General features: G+C 37.9%; 2 pseudogenes; both read left to right on the top strand.

Annotated features, from left to right (window-relative positions):
* The first annotated feature begins 330 nt into the window (after positions 1–330).
* LOC102920390 (26S proteasome regulatory subunit 7 pseudogene) lies at positions 331–1,542 on the top strand (annotated as a pseudogene).
* Positions 1,543–16,769: 15,227 nt separating this feature from the next.
* LOC121827682 (U6 spliceosomal RNA) lies at positions 16,770–16,861 on the top strand (annotated as a pseudogene).
* Positions 16,862–17,154: the final 293 nt, after the last annotated feature.

The raw sequence follows: 17,154 nt of genomic DNA, 5'->3' as shown, positions 1-17,154 counted from the left end.
GCTTCATGAATGTTTATGAAGAGTATTGTAGCCCAATGTCTGATGCCATTATTTCTAAAACATGTGCATAGATTGTAGATTGTCTTTTTCATATTGAATAAGTCTTTCAGATGTTTTGTTAACTTTGTGTATGATATAAAACTGTTATATTTTAATAGCTGAATATATAGACAAATACACCCAATTATACAATGAAATGAGCCTTGTATTAGCCAATCATCTGTGAAAATCATCTTTCTTTAAAATGGTATTAAAACAAACCACAGACCACTGGAAGTGAGGAAGGTGCTATGTAAACACTGAGGCACCAAGACACTTGTGGCTCCTAAAATGCCAGATTACCTAGGTGCCAACCAGAAGACAACCAAAGAGGGACCATAAGCCCATCTGTGCTCTGGATGAGGGGGTTATTGCCTTGTTGAAAATATAAGGTCAGAGTACGTACTCTAGGCAAATCAAACAGGTTGAGGATGGCATTCAACAAGCTTAGCTCACTAGTAGTAGAATCTGATGCTGGTAGTAGAATCTGATGCTGGCCTGATACCACCTGTCTTCTGAGATTTGGTTGCAGATGAACAAAATTTCAGAGGGAACAAGTTTTACAGGTTGTGAAGTGTATGAAGATAATCAATGCTGATTCATAGGACCCCAAATACATTATCAATGTGAAGCAGTACAGTTTGCCAAGTTTGTGGTGGATATCAGTGATTGGATAACAGCTACTGATCATTAAAGAAGGGATGAGAGTCGGTATGGACAGAAATAAATATCAAATTCACATTCTACTACCTCTTAAGGTTTACCCAAAAGTTACTATGATGCAGGTAAAGGAAAAACCAGATGTCACAGGCAAGCAGCAATTGGGAGCTGAAAGAAACAGACTGAGAAATTGGAGGAAGTAGATGAAATTCCTCTACTATTTCTAGATAGGTTTGTTAGTTTTGGAATTGAGCCTCTGAAGGGTGTGCTGCTGTTTGTTCACTCCAGACATAGGCAAGACACTGTGCTAATTCAGTTGCTGACAGAGATGACGCTTTCTGCATTAGAGTTCTATGTCTGAGCTCATAGAGAAATACATCCGTGAGGGGGATTAAATGTTTGTGAGCTTTTAACGTGGCCAACAAACTAACCCTGCTTCTGTGAGTGTGAAACTGATGGTACTGAAGGGGTGTGGTTTGATGGCTATGCTGCAGGGCACAATGAGGTACAGAGAACAACGTTGGAACTGATGAGTTAGCTGGATGCTTTTGATCCTTGAGGCAACATCAAAGACTAGATGGCCACTAACCAACCTGGTACTTTGGATCCAGCACTGATGAGGCTCACAAGATTGGATAGAATAAATTTAGCTTACCTGATTTAGAGGGTCCAATCCACATCTTTAAGATTCATGAGCACTCAATGAATGTTGAAAGATATACTAGATTTGTGTTGTTAGCACAACTGTGTCCAAATAACATTGGTGTGAAGATTTTTTTCACAGATACTGGTATGTTTGCAATCCTAGAGTGGCAAAAGTATTCTAGAGTAGGGTTTCTTTAAATTCATAATTCACCAAGTCTCGTGCCAAATTCTTCACTACTCCACTATACATGGCATAAAACTGAACCCCAGAGGCTGTGAGTGAAAAACTTCCTCTGTTGAAATTCTGCATTTGCATAACTTTTTGCCACCTCACAAAAATACAGGGTTTTAAAACTTAAAACAAGCAAGCAGATAAATAAACATCAGTAGAATCCACAATATTTTTTTTCAAATACTGAGTATTTGGTACCAACAGCATAACAGTACAGATAAAAAGAACTTGAGTATCGATGAAACTGCACCTCCCTTACTTTTTAAAGCAAATTATTTAGCACTTTTGTGCCCTCAGTTTCCTTTTCTGTAGAATGAAAACAATAATACTTTTCAACATTGCAAGATGAATTGAAAAGCATCTAATATGGTTAAGCTGCAAATGCTGCCAGACATAAATAGTACAGTGTTCAATAAAATTGACTGCACTTGCATTGGTACTGTTTAAAAATTTTAGCATTCATGATCAAGTTTCAAATGATTAAATCTATCTTAAGATGTTTAAGTTTTTAACTCACCAATTTGAAAGTAGATATTTTTCTGTAAAATCAGAAAAAAAATTGAAGCCAATACAATTACATAATTAATTATATATCCAGTTAGCCATTTGTGAAGACACTACAGTAAGCAAGATTGTAAGATGAATTGCTAAACAGTCTTATTAATAAAAAACCTGGAGCTAGATATTGGGGTAAAAACTGAGAGATTAGAAAAGCAGAAAGAAGCCAGCCTCGTTCTTACCACTTGGAAATCCTCAGCCAAAGAGACCTACTTCCTGTACACCCACGCCTATATGCCTTCCTGTTCTGCATCTCACTTCCTCTCTCCACCCAGCTATATCACTTCCTGTCTGTCTGTACAGACCTACAGACCTGTATGGTTAGTGCTGGGATTAAAGGTGTGTGTCACCATGCCTGGCTCTGTTTCCTGATGTGGCCTTGAAATCACAGAGATTCGAATGGATCTCTGCCTCCTGAATGCTATAATCAAAGATGTGTGCTACCATTGCCTGACTTCTATGTTTAATACAGTGGCCAGCTTTATCCTCTGATCCTCAGATAAAGTTTATTAGTGTGCACAATATTGGGGGACACAGTATATCACCACACAAGATTCATGCTGAAAAGAACTAAAGTTAAAGTGTGTGAGTGTGTGTGTGTGTGTGTGTGTGTGTGTGAGAGAGAGAGAGAGAGAGAGAGAGAGAGAGAGAGAGAGAGAGATTTCCTTAAACAAAATTTTAAAATGGGAATGCTGAAGCTATGGTGATCCCCTTGAGGAGTTTTCAGTTCACAGCTGACAGTTGTATGCTGCAGATTCATTGTTCTAGGTGAAGTAAAGTAGTCCCTTATTGAATCGTGGAACTTGGTTTCTGTCTTGAAGGAATAATTACAGTATAATAATGGGATCACTAAGAAATATATGAAAGTAAAATACATGTCTTTACCATAATACTGGATATGATGAAGTAAAGAAAGTCAGCAGACCCATCTCATCAAAGCCACTTGAAAGTGCTAATGTCTTCCAAATGTCAAAACAGCATGGTTTAGTTAAAAAAAATAGAATTAACAAAACACATGCGATACATTTTTAATAGACTAAAGTTTTCATTTAAAGCCAGTTCATTTGAGGCTAAAAGGATTCTCAAGGCCTGACCCCACTGTGTCCCTGTCACCCAGACCAATTCCTTGCCACAAGTGCAGCACAAAACAGGGCTGACTGCAGCACTGAGAAGCAGTCTTGCTTGAAGATCAGTGTGCTATAATTTCCATTTATTAACAGAGTCTCTTTTTTAAGACATGATCTCACTAGGTAGCCCAGGCAGGCCTTAAAATTTTGCCACAGGAGAACTGGGATGACAATCTTGCATCACCACACCCTGCTGTTTTATCTTTTTAATGTGTGTGTGTGTGTGTGTGTGTGTGTGTGTGTGTGCATGTGTGTGTGTACACAGAAGTGCACATGTAGGGTGTGCCGTGTGTTCAATAGAGCCTAATGACCTCCTTTATTACCCTGCACCTTATTTTTTGAGACAGAATCTCTCACTGAACAGTGGAGTTTGCCACTTCAATGAGTCCCCAGGATCTTCCTGTATCTACTCCCTTCCATCACTAGGGCTACAAGTGCATGCCATAATTTCCTGCTTTTACATGGGTGTCTGTGATCCAGACTCAGGACCTCATGCTTGCACAGCAAGTCATTTACCCATTGAATCATTTCCCCAGCCCCTGGATTGTTATGGTAAAAAAGACTTAACATTTCTATCTTTGAATCTTCTTGTGTTATTTAATGATGCAATGGACTGTATGAGCCTGACGAGGCCTCATGATTCTGCTTCCTAGCTGCCTCCCTCACATGGATTCTATACTTCTAACTCTCTCATCTTGGGAACCTTAGTATTCCATCATATTTTAATGATGGTCCTGTACCTGTTGTATGCCTATGTGCAGGAAAAATGGGGATTATATTTTTATAGAAAAAAAAATTGATGTTTGAGTGACTTGGAGGCAGCTCTCTTTGTTGAAGGCAATGATCAACATGGCATATTCAAGGGTGACTACTAAACTTCCTACTCACAGGGAAAGCAGGTACTCATCATGTCCATGAACAGAGCCTACAATAGCTGCCTACTGTGAGCTATGGAAATGCTGTCTTGGGAAAGAGATATATCATAAAAATAGAATTCACATTGCCTGTGGGAAATGATATTACAAAGCAAGAAAACTGCCTAAGACAGATCACAAAGAGAAAAAAATGAATAAAATGGGGTCATGTGTACCTTTTATTTACAGCTCACACATTGTATAAACAGCTTTGTTGTGGTGATTTGAAAGAAAATGGCCTCCATAGGGAGTGGCACTATTAGGAGGTATTGCTTTGTTGGAGCATGTGTGACCTTGCTGGAGGAGCTGTATCACTGTAGGTGTAGGCTTTGAGGTCTTCTATGCTCAAACTAAGCCCAGTGTGGCATACTGTCTGTGGATCAAGGTGTAGAGCTCTCAGCTCCTTCTCCAGTACCATGTCTACCTGCATGATGGCATAAAGATAATGGAATAAACCTGTGAAATTTTCAGCCATCCGAAATAAGAGTTGCCATGGTCATGGTACCTCTCCATAGCAATAACATTGACTAAGACACTTCGCTACCATCCCATTGTGCAGACATACCCCAGGTATACAGTGTAAATGTCTCCAATGAATGTGTTTCCCTGCAAAGGATACCTTTGTAAATCATGACAGTGTTTGCTTAAAAACTGAGGAACAATTGCATTTCTCAGCTTGGAAAATGAACCCTGTGTAACACAAAAGAGGGTCAGTAATGGTGACTGATATGATGTTGTTTCATTAGAAAGTCTCAATAGAGACTTGTTCTTGTCCTTGTGTCAACCAGACACAAAATTTGATTTCTTGTCTGTTCCATTACTAAAGGTACCACTCCTCACTTTGGCTTCTTTGTATGAATATTATGAAGTACAAAGAGTGTTTTGAAATAATTTTTCATCAAATATTTTAAGTTTCCTTTCATTCTAAGGTTGATACTTGTATATGACACTGTCTGAAAAGAATTTTGAAGATTACTGTCCAATGTAAACTTTTAAAATTACAATCTAAAGAACTCTAGAAAGATGGATCAGTGCTGTAGAAACAGGAGAAGCTAAATTCAAATCTCCAGACCCTATCTAAAAAATGTGAATGGAGTATTCTTAATCTCAGTAATGAAGAGGTAGAGACAGGACCAGGCCAATACAAATTCAGATTTGAGACTCGGGGAGGGGTAGGCAACTTAGGGCAGAGGAGGTGGCTGAAAGGATGGCAAAATGGCTTAGCAGTTTAGGGTACTTGCTGCTCTTTCAGAGGAATGGTACTTGGTTCCTAGTACCCATGTAGACAGCTTATATTTGCCTCAAATTCTAGCTTCAGGAGATCTGATGCTTTTTCTGGCTTCTGAGGGTACCTGTATAAAAACAGTGCATACACAGGAACACATGAATAAAAGAAAATAAATGAATCTTACAAAAATAAACAATATATTTAGAAAACAAGACAGAAAGAAATGAAAAAAACTGGTCATACACATACATTTGTGTCATCTCTCTCTATCCCATGGAGGGTCAAAGCAGTTCTTTCATTAACTATAACAAAAATACTGAAATCAATGAAATAGAAACAACAACAATAAAAATGACAATACAAAGAAGCATAGAGTCAGTTCTTTCAGAAAATTAATAAATTGAAAAACACTTATCCAAATTAACTAAAAGGCAGAGAGAAAATATACACATTAACATATTAGAAATTAAACTAAAAACATAACAATTGACACCAAGGAAATCCAGAGAATCATAAGGACATACTTTAAAAAGATGTGTGCTGTGAATATTGCTCTATATAAATAAAACACTGATTGGCCAGTGGCCAGGCAGGAGGTATAGGCTGGACAAGCAGAGAAGAGAATTCTGGGAAGTGGAAGGCTGAGAGGGAGAGACACTGCCAGCTGCCACCATGACAAGCAGCATGTGAAGATGCCGGTAAGCCACGAGCCACGTGGCAAGGTATAGATTAATAGAAATGGGCTAAATATAAGAGTAAGAGCTAGACAATGATAGGCCTGAGCTAATGGTCAAGCATTTTAAATAATGTAAGAGTCTGTGTGTTTATTTTATAAGTGGGCTCCGGGACTGGTGGGACTTGGTGGGAGCTGGAGAGAAATTCTCCAGCTACAGATGTGTTCTACAAAATAGGAAAATCTAAAACAAATAGATAATTTTCTTCAAGCATACCACTTACAAAAATAGATAGAGATCAGACAAGCAGTTTAGACAGACCTAACTATAAACCCTAATGAAATAGAAGTAGTCATTAAAATCTGCCAAAAATAAGAGCAGGGAAAGTAGATATTAGCAGAGAATTCTACCAGACATTCAAAGACGAGTGAATGGCAATATTTCTCAAATTACTCCATAAAAGAGAAAAATGAGGAACATTGGCCAATTAATTTTATGAGGCCACAATTACCCTGTAAACCAAAAAACACAAAAACCAAAGAAGGGGAATTGCAGACAAATTTCCCTGAAGAACAAAGATGAAAAAATACTCTCTCTCTCTCTCTCTATATATATATATATATATATTTTCAAACCCAAGAAAACACAAAAAATGATCATCAAATAGACTTCATCACACAGATGCCAAGATGGTTTAATATACTTATATCCATAAATGTAATCTACCATATGAAGAAACTTGAAAGGCAGAAACCACTTGATCATCTCCTTAAATGCAGAAAAGGCATTTGACAAAATCTAATACTCCTTCATGATAAAAGTCCTAGAGAGGTTAGGGGGAAAAAGGACATAAATGCAATAAAGGCAGTGTCCAGTAAGCCCATAGCTAATATCAACTTAAATAGGAAGAAACTCTAAAAGCAATTTGACTAAAATCAGATATAAGACACTATTGTCCATTCTTGCCATACCTATTTGTAGCAGGGTCCTTGCTGTTGTTCCCTTTGGGGGTGGGGGCCAAGTAGGCGCAGAGTCAAACCACACAGACTCCGGGAGAATGTAAAACAAGCTCAGTTTATTCAGGAAGAGGCAAGCCTTATATACCCTCTACCCCACCCTGGGGGGAGGTCTGATGAATGTGCATCAGCTGGTGTTACATGGCTGCCTCTTATTGGTCCAGGTCATCTCCAGATCATGTTCCAGCTGCTGTTGCTAAGACCCTTAGGCAGACTCAGGCTGGCTCTCAGAAAGTATCTTTTTTACTTGTTTGGGCCGTCTGGCCCTCAAGCCGGTGAGGGATGAGTCATCCCACACCTATTCAATATAGTCCTTGAAGTCTTACCTATAGCAATAAGACAATTGAAGGAATTCAAGGAGATAAAACTTGGGAGGGAAGATGCCAAAGTATCATTATTTGCAGATGATATGACAGTATATATAAGTGACTCTAAATATTCCACTTGGGAAATCCTACAACTCATAGATACATTCATCAAAGTGTCTGGATATAAAATTAACTTACAAAACCAATAGCCTTCCTATACACAAATAGCAAACAGACTGAAAAAGAAGTCAGTGAAACATACTTTTCGTAATATCCTCAAATAATATGAAATAACTTAGAGTAATTCTAATCAATCAATTGGAAGACTTACAAGATTAAAAACTTCAAGTCTTTGAAGAAAGAAATATCAGAAGATAGAAAGATATCCCATTCTCATGGATCAGTAAGATTAACATAGTAAAAGTGGCAATCATGAAAAGCAATCAACAGATTCTATGCAATCTCTTTCAAAATTCCAACTCAGTTTTTCACAGGTATTGAAAGGACAGTTCTCAGCTTCATAAGGAAACATAATTAAAAATCAGGAGAGATAAAATAATCCTGACAAATAAAAGAACTATTCATTGTTTATCATTTCTAATTCCAAGTTTTACTACAAAACAATAGTAATAAAAATTTCATGGTCTGTGCATAAAAACAGACATGTTAAACAATGGAATTAAATTGAAGTCATAGACATAAATCCACACACATATGGACACCTGGTTTTTAATAAAGAAGTCAGAGGTACACATTGGCAAAAAGCATCTTCAACAAACGGTGCAGATCAAATTGGATAGCTATATATAGAAGAATCAAAATAGAACCGTATTTATCACCCTATATAATACTGAACTATAAATGGATCAAAGACCTGAACATAAAACTAGATACACTGAACCTGATAGAAGAGAAAATGGAGAATAGCCTTAAACTCCTTGGCACAGTAGATGACTTTTTATACAGAACACTGTTAGCACTAAGATCAGCAATAAATAAATGGTACCTCATGAAATGAAAAGCTTCTGTAAGGCAAAGGACACTGCTGATCAAAAAAGTAGCATTCTACACAATGGCAAAAGATTTTTATCAACTCTGCATCTGAGAGAGGACGAATACCCCAAATGTCTAAAGAATTCAAAAAAAATACACAACAAAAAAAAGACACAATTTTAAAAAATGGGATATAGACCAAAACAGAGAATTTTCAATAGAGGAAACTCAAATGTCTGAGAAACACTTAAAGAAATGTTCAACATCCTTCGCCATCAGAGAAATGTAAATCAAAACTATGTTGAGATTCCATCTTATACCTGTCATAATGAATAAGATCAATAACACAAGTAAGAGTTCATCCTGGTAAGCTTGTGTGATAAGAGGAACATTCCTCCATTGCTAGTAGTACTACAAACATGTACAGTCACTACAGATATCAATATGGCATTTCCTCAGAAAACTGGGAATCAATCTACCTCAAGATTCAGCTATACCACTCTAGGGTATATACCAAAAGATGCTCCATTCTACCATAAGGGTATTTGCTCAACCATGTTCATTGCTGTTAAAAAATAATGACATCATGCAATTTGCAGGCAAATGGATGAAATTGGAAAAAAAATCATCCTACATGAGGTAACACAGTCCTAGAAATATAAATATGGAATATTTTATATACATAGATATTAGTTATTAAATAAATGATAACTGAACTACAATCCTTAGACCCTGAAAGTATAGAGGAAGGGACTAGGCAAGAAACAGGCATCTTCTTGGGAGAGGGAAATGGAATAGATTTTTATAGGTGGAGTGGTGGTAGGAGGACAGAAAGGGGAGGGTCAGGCTAAGAGAATATGAAATTGAGGAAGAGAATGTGGGACAAGTTGAGGGGAACTTGAGAGGTAGTATGGAAACTGTGGTAGTTTGAGTGAAAATGGCCCCATAGGCACATAAGAAATGTCACTATTAGAAAGTGTGACCTTGTTGGAGGAAGTGTGTCACTGGGAGTGGGCTTTGTGATCTCAGAAGCTCAAGCCATGCCTAGTATGTCTGATTCTCTTCCTGCTGCCTGCAGATCCAAAGATAGAACATTCAGTTACCTCTCTAGCACCATGTCTGCATGCCACCATGCTTCCTCATCATGACAATAATGCGCTAACCCTCTGAAAAGTAAACCAACTCCAATTAAATGTTTTCCTTTATAAAAAGTTACCATGCTCCTGGCTTCTCTTCACAGCCATGAAACCCTAACTAAGACAGAAATTGCTACAAGGGACTGGAGTTTTGCTGTGATTGGCCAGATCATGTTTTTGTTTGGAAGAATGTAGACTTTGGGACTTTGGGAAAGGAATGATTTAAACAGGGCTTAATGGACTGCACTAGTAGGAACATGGAAGACAGTGTAGTTCTGAGCATGATTTGAACTGTAGGGGCCTGGCTCAAAAGTTTTCAGAAGAGAAGAGTTTTAATATATGGCCTAGAGACTGTTTTTGTGATATTTTGTCAAAGAAGGTGGCTGCATTTTGCCCTTATCTGAAAAATATAGCTGAGGCTAAAGTGAAGAATTTTGGATTAATAGCATTGGCAGAAGAAATTTCAAAACAGCCTAGTATTGACCCTGTCATGTGGTTATTAGTGTCCACTCTTATGAAGATCTATAATGAAAAGGAGCAAGTTGAACAAGTGAAAATACAAAATGGCCATTTCAAGGAGAAATGAAACACTAGAAAGTGGAATGGTGCTAAATTATGTGTTCAAGGAAATAAACAGATTAAAGAAAAGCCTGATGTTAGATGGATGAAATGGAGTGGTGACCTCATAGCCAGACTCCACCCAGCTATGCCTCTAGCTTGTGAAAATAATTAAAGAAAAGCTTAGAACCAGGTATAGTGGCACACACCTTTAATCCCAGCAATAGCAAAGTCAGATGGGTTTCAGAGTTCAAGGCCAGCCTGGTCTACATAGAGAGTTCTAGGACAGGCAAACTTAGGTAGTAAAAGAAACCATCATAACCAGAAAGCTGATGAAGATATAGTTGATCAAAAGGGCCATGTTCCAGGCCCAGCAAGCAGCAGAACTTGGCAGTTTCAGTCATGTGGTTCTGGAGTTAGAGTCAAGAATAGAAGAAAGGGGTTGTGGACTCTCTGCCCTGACCAAGGAAAGCCACTGAGTTCAGGCAGGTATCAGGGATGTCCCTGAATGGAGGTGTAGAGAGGCCATTGTGTGAAGCCATAAATGTGAAGTCTGTATTGCCTTGGAGATGCCAAGATGTTGGAGATGTCAGAGCTATGGGATACCTACCAAGGAGAGCTGCTAACTAGCTCAAGAGAAAGAAATGTGTTGCAGTCAACAAAGCTTAAAGGAGTTAGAGATCTGAAAAGCACTTTGACATCAGACATGGAGATGCAGAGACAGGAGTTTGCTTAGCTGGTTTTTGGTCTTGCTTTGGTCCAGGATTTCCTCACTGTGCTCCCTTTTCTTCCCTTTGAAAAGATAATGTATATCCTGTGCCACTGTATATTAGAAGCATATGTTGTGCTTTTTTATTTTGATTTTACAGGTGATTACAGATAAGAGATTGCATGAGTCTCAGAAGAGACTTTGAATGTTTAAACAATGTTGAAACTATGATAGACTATGGGGACTTTTGAAATTGGACTAAATGCACTTTACATTATGACATAATATAGCTATAAACCTATGGGAACCAAGGAGTATAATTTTATAATTTGAATGAAAATGACTGAACAGGCTTATAAGCAATGTCACTATTGGGAGGTGTGGACTTGTTGGAGGAAATGTGTCACTGGAGGTGGGCTTTGAGGTCTCAAAATCTCAAGCCATGCTTAGTAAGACTGATTCTCTTTCTGCTGCCTGTAGATCCAGAGGTAGAAGTTTCAGCTACCTTTCCAGTGCCATGTCTGCTTGAATGCCACCATGTTTCACACCATGATGATAATGGACTGAACATCTAAAATTATAAGCAGTCCCAATTAAATATTTTCCTTTGTAAGAGTTGCCATGGTCATAGTGTCTCTTCACAGCAATAAAACTCTAAGACAGAAAGCTATTGCAGTGGAACATTCTTAAAACACATTAAGGCAGTTCTAGTGAAGTCTCCAAATAATGAGGGATACAGAGTCCCAACTGGTCATATCTTGTCAACAAACAAAACTTCCAGTTGCATCCAATTGAATTGTTAGCCAAAAGGTCCCATGGAAATCCCAAACAATCCATGTTGTTGCCAAGACAATAGATTGCTGTCCACAACCTGAGAGCAAGACCCAATTGCTGAAGGCAACACCCACACAACTCATTGAACATGGAGAGGGAGAATTGGTGCCTACATAGAACCTTCACTGCTCTATTCTAGTATCTTTTTTAAGTGAAGATACTCCTTGGGCTACCAAAAGAGAAATGTAAACACCAACCCAGCCACAGAATCTTCCATCTATAATCTGTCTTGCCTGCAAAACATGCTATGGTAATGGTGGCACAAAGCTTGTGGGAATAACCAACTAGTGTCTGAATCAACTTAAGGTCCGATCCATGAGATGAGACCCATATTCTATACTGCTTGGGTTCCTAAGAATCATAAACTAGATAACACAGAGAGCTAATATAAAACTGAATACTACTGGCCTAAAAAAGTAACAATAAAATGACTCCTAATGATATTTTGTTATATTCAGAGATCAATTCCTTTGTCAGCCATCATCAAAAAGGCTTACTCTGACAGCAGATGGAACCAAGAGACCCACATCCAGACAGTACACAAAGTGGAAGACCTTTGAACACATAGTTCTAAATGGGATGTCTCCCTTAATTCTCTCTCCTCAGAGCTCTGGAAGCTCCATGGAAGAGAAGGCAGAATGAGTGTAAGAGCCAGAGGTCATGGAGGATACAAGAAGAATAAGGCCCTCTAAATCTACTGAGCCAAGCTAATATGAACTCACAGAGATGAAGCAGCAAGCACAGGGACAACAGGAGTCTGTCCCAGGTTCTCAGCATATATACTACAGCTTTCATTGTTGTATTTTTGTGGGACTCCTGAATGTGTAATTAATTGAGTGGGTCTCTGATTCTTGTGACTACTCTTGGGGCTCTTTTCCTTCTGTTGGTTTGCTTTGTCCAACTTTGGACTGATGGTTTTTGCTTTATCTTATTATATTTTATTCCATTAAAAAATAAGGTAAGTAAAATAATGTGTATTTTATTTCTTTAGACTCTTGGTGTACTTTTATTTCATGTCAAATACTATGAATTTACATTAGAGGATTCCCCCTTTATTTTATAGGTGAGAAAACACAGAGTTTTAAACCTTTCCATGTCTGAAGTGCGAAGGCTTACATGTAAGAATGGGAGAATTATCATTCAGAACAGCTTAACTTCAATGCTTAGAGTGTTGGTGACATCCACTGCTCACTTTCTTCAAATGCATTATATGTTATGAATGTTGATTTTTTTAAATCTTTCAACTAAATGGTAAGCTTATACTTTTTTTTTAGATCTCTTATGTACTCTAAGGAGAAATTAACACAGCAGACAATAAATATTGATCACTGATTGAATTTTTGTGCCCTCATTCCTTCAGATAAGAATAGGCAGGTAGCACAGATGTATTTAACATGGCTAGGCAGGATGATTTGCTTGCTCCAAAATTGTACCCAATGGATAATGGTCTGTTGATGAGAGAAAATAGCTCTAGAAAAATGTACTAGTAACAGTAAGATCATTTTCTTCTTGAAAATATCTCACTTCAAAAATACATAGATATTATGTTTTACTGATATCCTCTGAAAAGTCAGAAAATAGTGGGACACTTCTAAGGTTGTTTCAAAATGAATTCAGTAAGTTTTCCATCTTTACTTAAATAAGACTGCCATCAAAAAAACTGAATCATTTATCAATTATTCACAGTTCTATTTTCATCTGCATTTGGAAACACACACACACACACAAAAAAAAAAAACCAGGACAGCTAAAAAATTATGAATAATAGGAGAACTGTTGGAGGCATCACCACCCCAGACCTCAAACTGTACTATATGGCTATAGTAATAAAAATAGCATTAGCAGTATACTTGAATTAAAAAAGACACGTTGCTTAATTTAATTGAAGACTCAGACATAAATACACATACCTATGGATACCTGGAATTTGATAAGGAGGTCTATAATACGTACACTCATAAAATGATAGCAACTTCAACAAAGGGTGCAGCTTAAACTACACATCGGTGTGTAGAAGAATCCAATAGATCCATATTTACTACCATATACAAAATTCAACTCCAAGGCAGTCAGAGACCTCAACATAAGACCAAATACACTGAGTTTTACAGAAGAGAAAGTAGAGAATAGTCTTGAACTCATTGGCACAGGACAAGACTTTCTGAACAGAATACTGCAGCACAGGCACTAATAACAACAATAAATAAACAAGTCATTGTGAAAATTAAAAGCTGAGCTGGGCAGTGGTGGTGCACAGCTTTAATCCTAGCACTGGGGAGACATAGGCAGGCAGATCTCTGTGAATTCGAGGCCAGCCTGGGCTACAGAGTGAGTTCTAAGAGAGGCGCCAACGCTGCACAGAGAAACCCTGTTTCAACAAAATAAAACAAACAACAACAAAAGATTTCCAGCTCCTTTCAGCTTGTTGGCTGCAACATACTTCTTTTTCTTGCTGGTTCCACCCTCTGTTAGCATCATTCCTAGGCCGGTACCCCATGGCTCTGGCATCTCCAACATTTAGGAATCTCCAAGGCAAACCAAGCTTTACCTTCACAGCTTCACACAATGGCTTATGTAGGCCTCTATTCACAGGCACACCTAACACATGCCTGGCCTCAGCAGCTTTCCTTAGTCAGAGGGAGATTCTGCAACTCCTTTTTTCTATCCTTGACTCTAAAGCCAGACGCACGTGGCTGAACCTACCAAGTTCTGCTGCTTTCTGGCCCTGGAAGATGGCCCCCTTGTTCAATTTCATCTTTACCAGCTTTCTGTTTTTGATGTTTTTCTTCACTGCCTAAGCTTGGCTGTTCTTAAATTTGCTCCGATAACCAAGCTGCCTCCAATTTAAAGATCCTCCAGCCTCTGTCTTCTGAGTGCTGCGATTAAAGGTATGCATGCACTACCACATCCAACCCTAAGATTTTTCTCTAATTACTTTTCACTTTTCTTTAATCCCTTTTCTCAAGTTGGAAGCTTAGTTGGGTGGAGTCTTACTCTGAGGCCAGCACCCCCTTTATTCCATTTACCATCAGGTTTTCCATTAATCTGTTTATGCTTTCTGGTGTTTCTTTTCTCCTTGAACTTTATATTTTATATTTTTCCTTGTTCAGCTTCATCCTTTTCATTACTGTTCTTCACAAGGCTGGCCACTAATAGCCACACAACCTAGTCAATGTTAGGCTGTTTTGAAAGGTCCTCTGCCAAAGCTGTTAATTCATAATTCTTTGATTTAGCCTCAGGCAGATTTTTTGGGCAGAAGCAGAAAGCAGTCACATTCTTTCCAAAAATATCACAAGAATCCAAAATATCATAAGAAAGGTTTCTAAGCCATACACTAATATCATTCTTCTCTGAAACTGTTGAACCAGGCCCCCAAAATACAAATCACCCTCGGCACCACTGTCTTCCATACACCTACTAGTATGGCACATTAAATCCTACTTAGAGCATTCATCTCATTTTCTAATCAAATGTCACAAAGTCCACATTACTCCAAACAAACACATGGTCTGGCCTATCACAGTAATATTCCAGTTTCTGATAAGGGGCATTGCCACCTATTCTAAATTTATAATTTGTTTGCGGTTGTATGAGAGATATTTATAACATATTATGCATAATTATGACTTAGTTAAATACATAATGTGTTTGTGATTGTATGTGGCATAGTTATATTATATTTAGGCATTATTATGATTCAGTTATTGTTTTCATTTGAAATTAATCATGACATGAGGAGATATGATTGTGTGTCAAGTTGATAGGAGGAGGATTTGTGATGAACATTCTTGGTTGTGAAATTGACTAGGTCTATAATGAAATGCAATCTAGAGTTGGAGGGCACCTGTGAGAGATTTTCTGGTATGTTTGAAGTAGGTGAATCTACTTTTAGTCCTGACCTTTGAGGTAGGAAGACACACACCTTTCACCTGGATCTTCAGGTGGGAAGACATATGCCTTTGTTCTGGATATTAATACTGGAAGACACCCACCTTTAATACAAATCTTGAGGCACGAAGACATACCTTTAATATGGGCCATTTTCATTCAAACCAGCACAGACAACCTCAGTAGGACAAAATGGCTGCCTATAGAATGGGAAAAGTTTTGTTTTGTTTTTACATACACATCTAATAGAGTATTAATATACGAACTATATAAAAATTTTAAAAAATAGACATCAAGAAAATAAATAACCCAATTAAAAATGGGGTTCAAATCTACACACAGAATTCCCTAAACTCAAATGGCTGAGAAATACTGAAAGAAATGTTCAGTACCTTTTATCATTAGGGAAATTCAAATCAAAACTACTTTCAGATTTCTTCTTACACCAAGCAGAGTGGCCCACATCCCATGAAACAAATAATAGTTAATGCTGAGGGGATGTGGAGTATGGAAACTCTCATCCATTACTAGTCACCATATAAACTTGTATAGACACTATGGAAATCAGTGTGGTTGTTCCACAGGAAGATGGTAATCTATCAACATCAAAATCCAGCTACACTACTCTTTGGCATATACCCAAAGGATGCTTCATCCTTCCACAGACACACTTGTTCAACCATGTTCATTGCTACTATATTCATAATATCCAGAAATTAAAAACAACCTAGATGTCCCTCAACAGAAGAATGTATATAGAAAATCTGGTCAACTTACACAATGAAGTATTACTCAACCCTTAAAAAATATAACACCATGCAATTTGCAGGCAAATAGATAGAACTAGAAAAAAATCATCCTGAATGAAGTACCCTAAACCCAAATAAGCAAATATGTGGATATTAGTTGTTAAGTCAATGATAACCAAACTACAAACCATATAACCATAGAGGGTAGGTATAGAATATGGGAGGAGAGGGAAAGGTAGATCTTATTGGGAAAGGAAGATAGAATAAACTACTATGGATTAATGGGGGGAATGGGTTTGAAAAGAGGGATCAAGTGGTGATGGTGGGAGGAGAGGGGTTTGCGGGAGGAAATATGGGGAGAGACAGCTGAAATTGGACATTTGAGACGTAGTATGGGAACCTAATACAGTATAAACCTCCTAAAATAGATACATATGTGAAGGTAATCTATATAAAATCTTCTAAATATTGTTATTTCTTCGTTGAAAAATATTTTTTTTTGTGCTCGCTTCAGCAGCACATATACTAAAATTGGAATGATACAGAGAAGATTAGCATGGCCCCTGTGCAAGGATGACACGAAAAATATTTTTTCTCACCATGGGGCTTGTCTTCCACATGCAGCTTGTCCTTGTATATGTTTTACCCATGCACCTCTTATTAACCCTCAGAGTATAAACTGTCTTATGCTGTGAATAAAGTTGACTACTATATGAGACATTAGTCTGCCTCATTTACTGGACCATTTTCCCAGGTCTCTCTAGAGTGGTAAACAGGTGTCATGCCTATAATATATACTAGGACAGTGGTGGAACAAAGCTTGTGGGAGTAACTACCCAATAACTGATTTGACTTAAGTCCGAATCCACAAGATGGAACCCATACC

The sequence above is a fragment of the Peromyscus maniculatus genome, chromosome 2, assembly GCF_049852395.1.
Source record: "Peromyscus maniculatus bairdii isolate BWxNUB_F1_BW_parent chromosome 2, HU_Pman_BW_mat_3.1, whole genome shotgun sequence".
Classification (NCBI taxonomy): Eukaryota; Metazoa; Chordata; class Mammalia; order Rodentia; family Cricetidae; genus Peromyscus; species Peromyscus maniculatus.
This window is presented reverse-complemented; position numbering and strand designations above follow the sequence as displayed.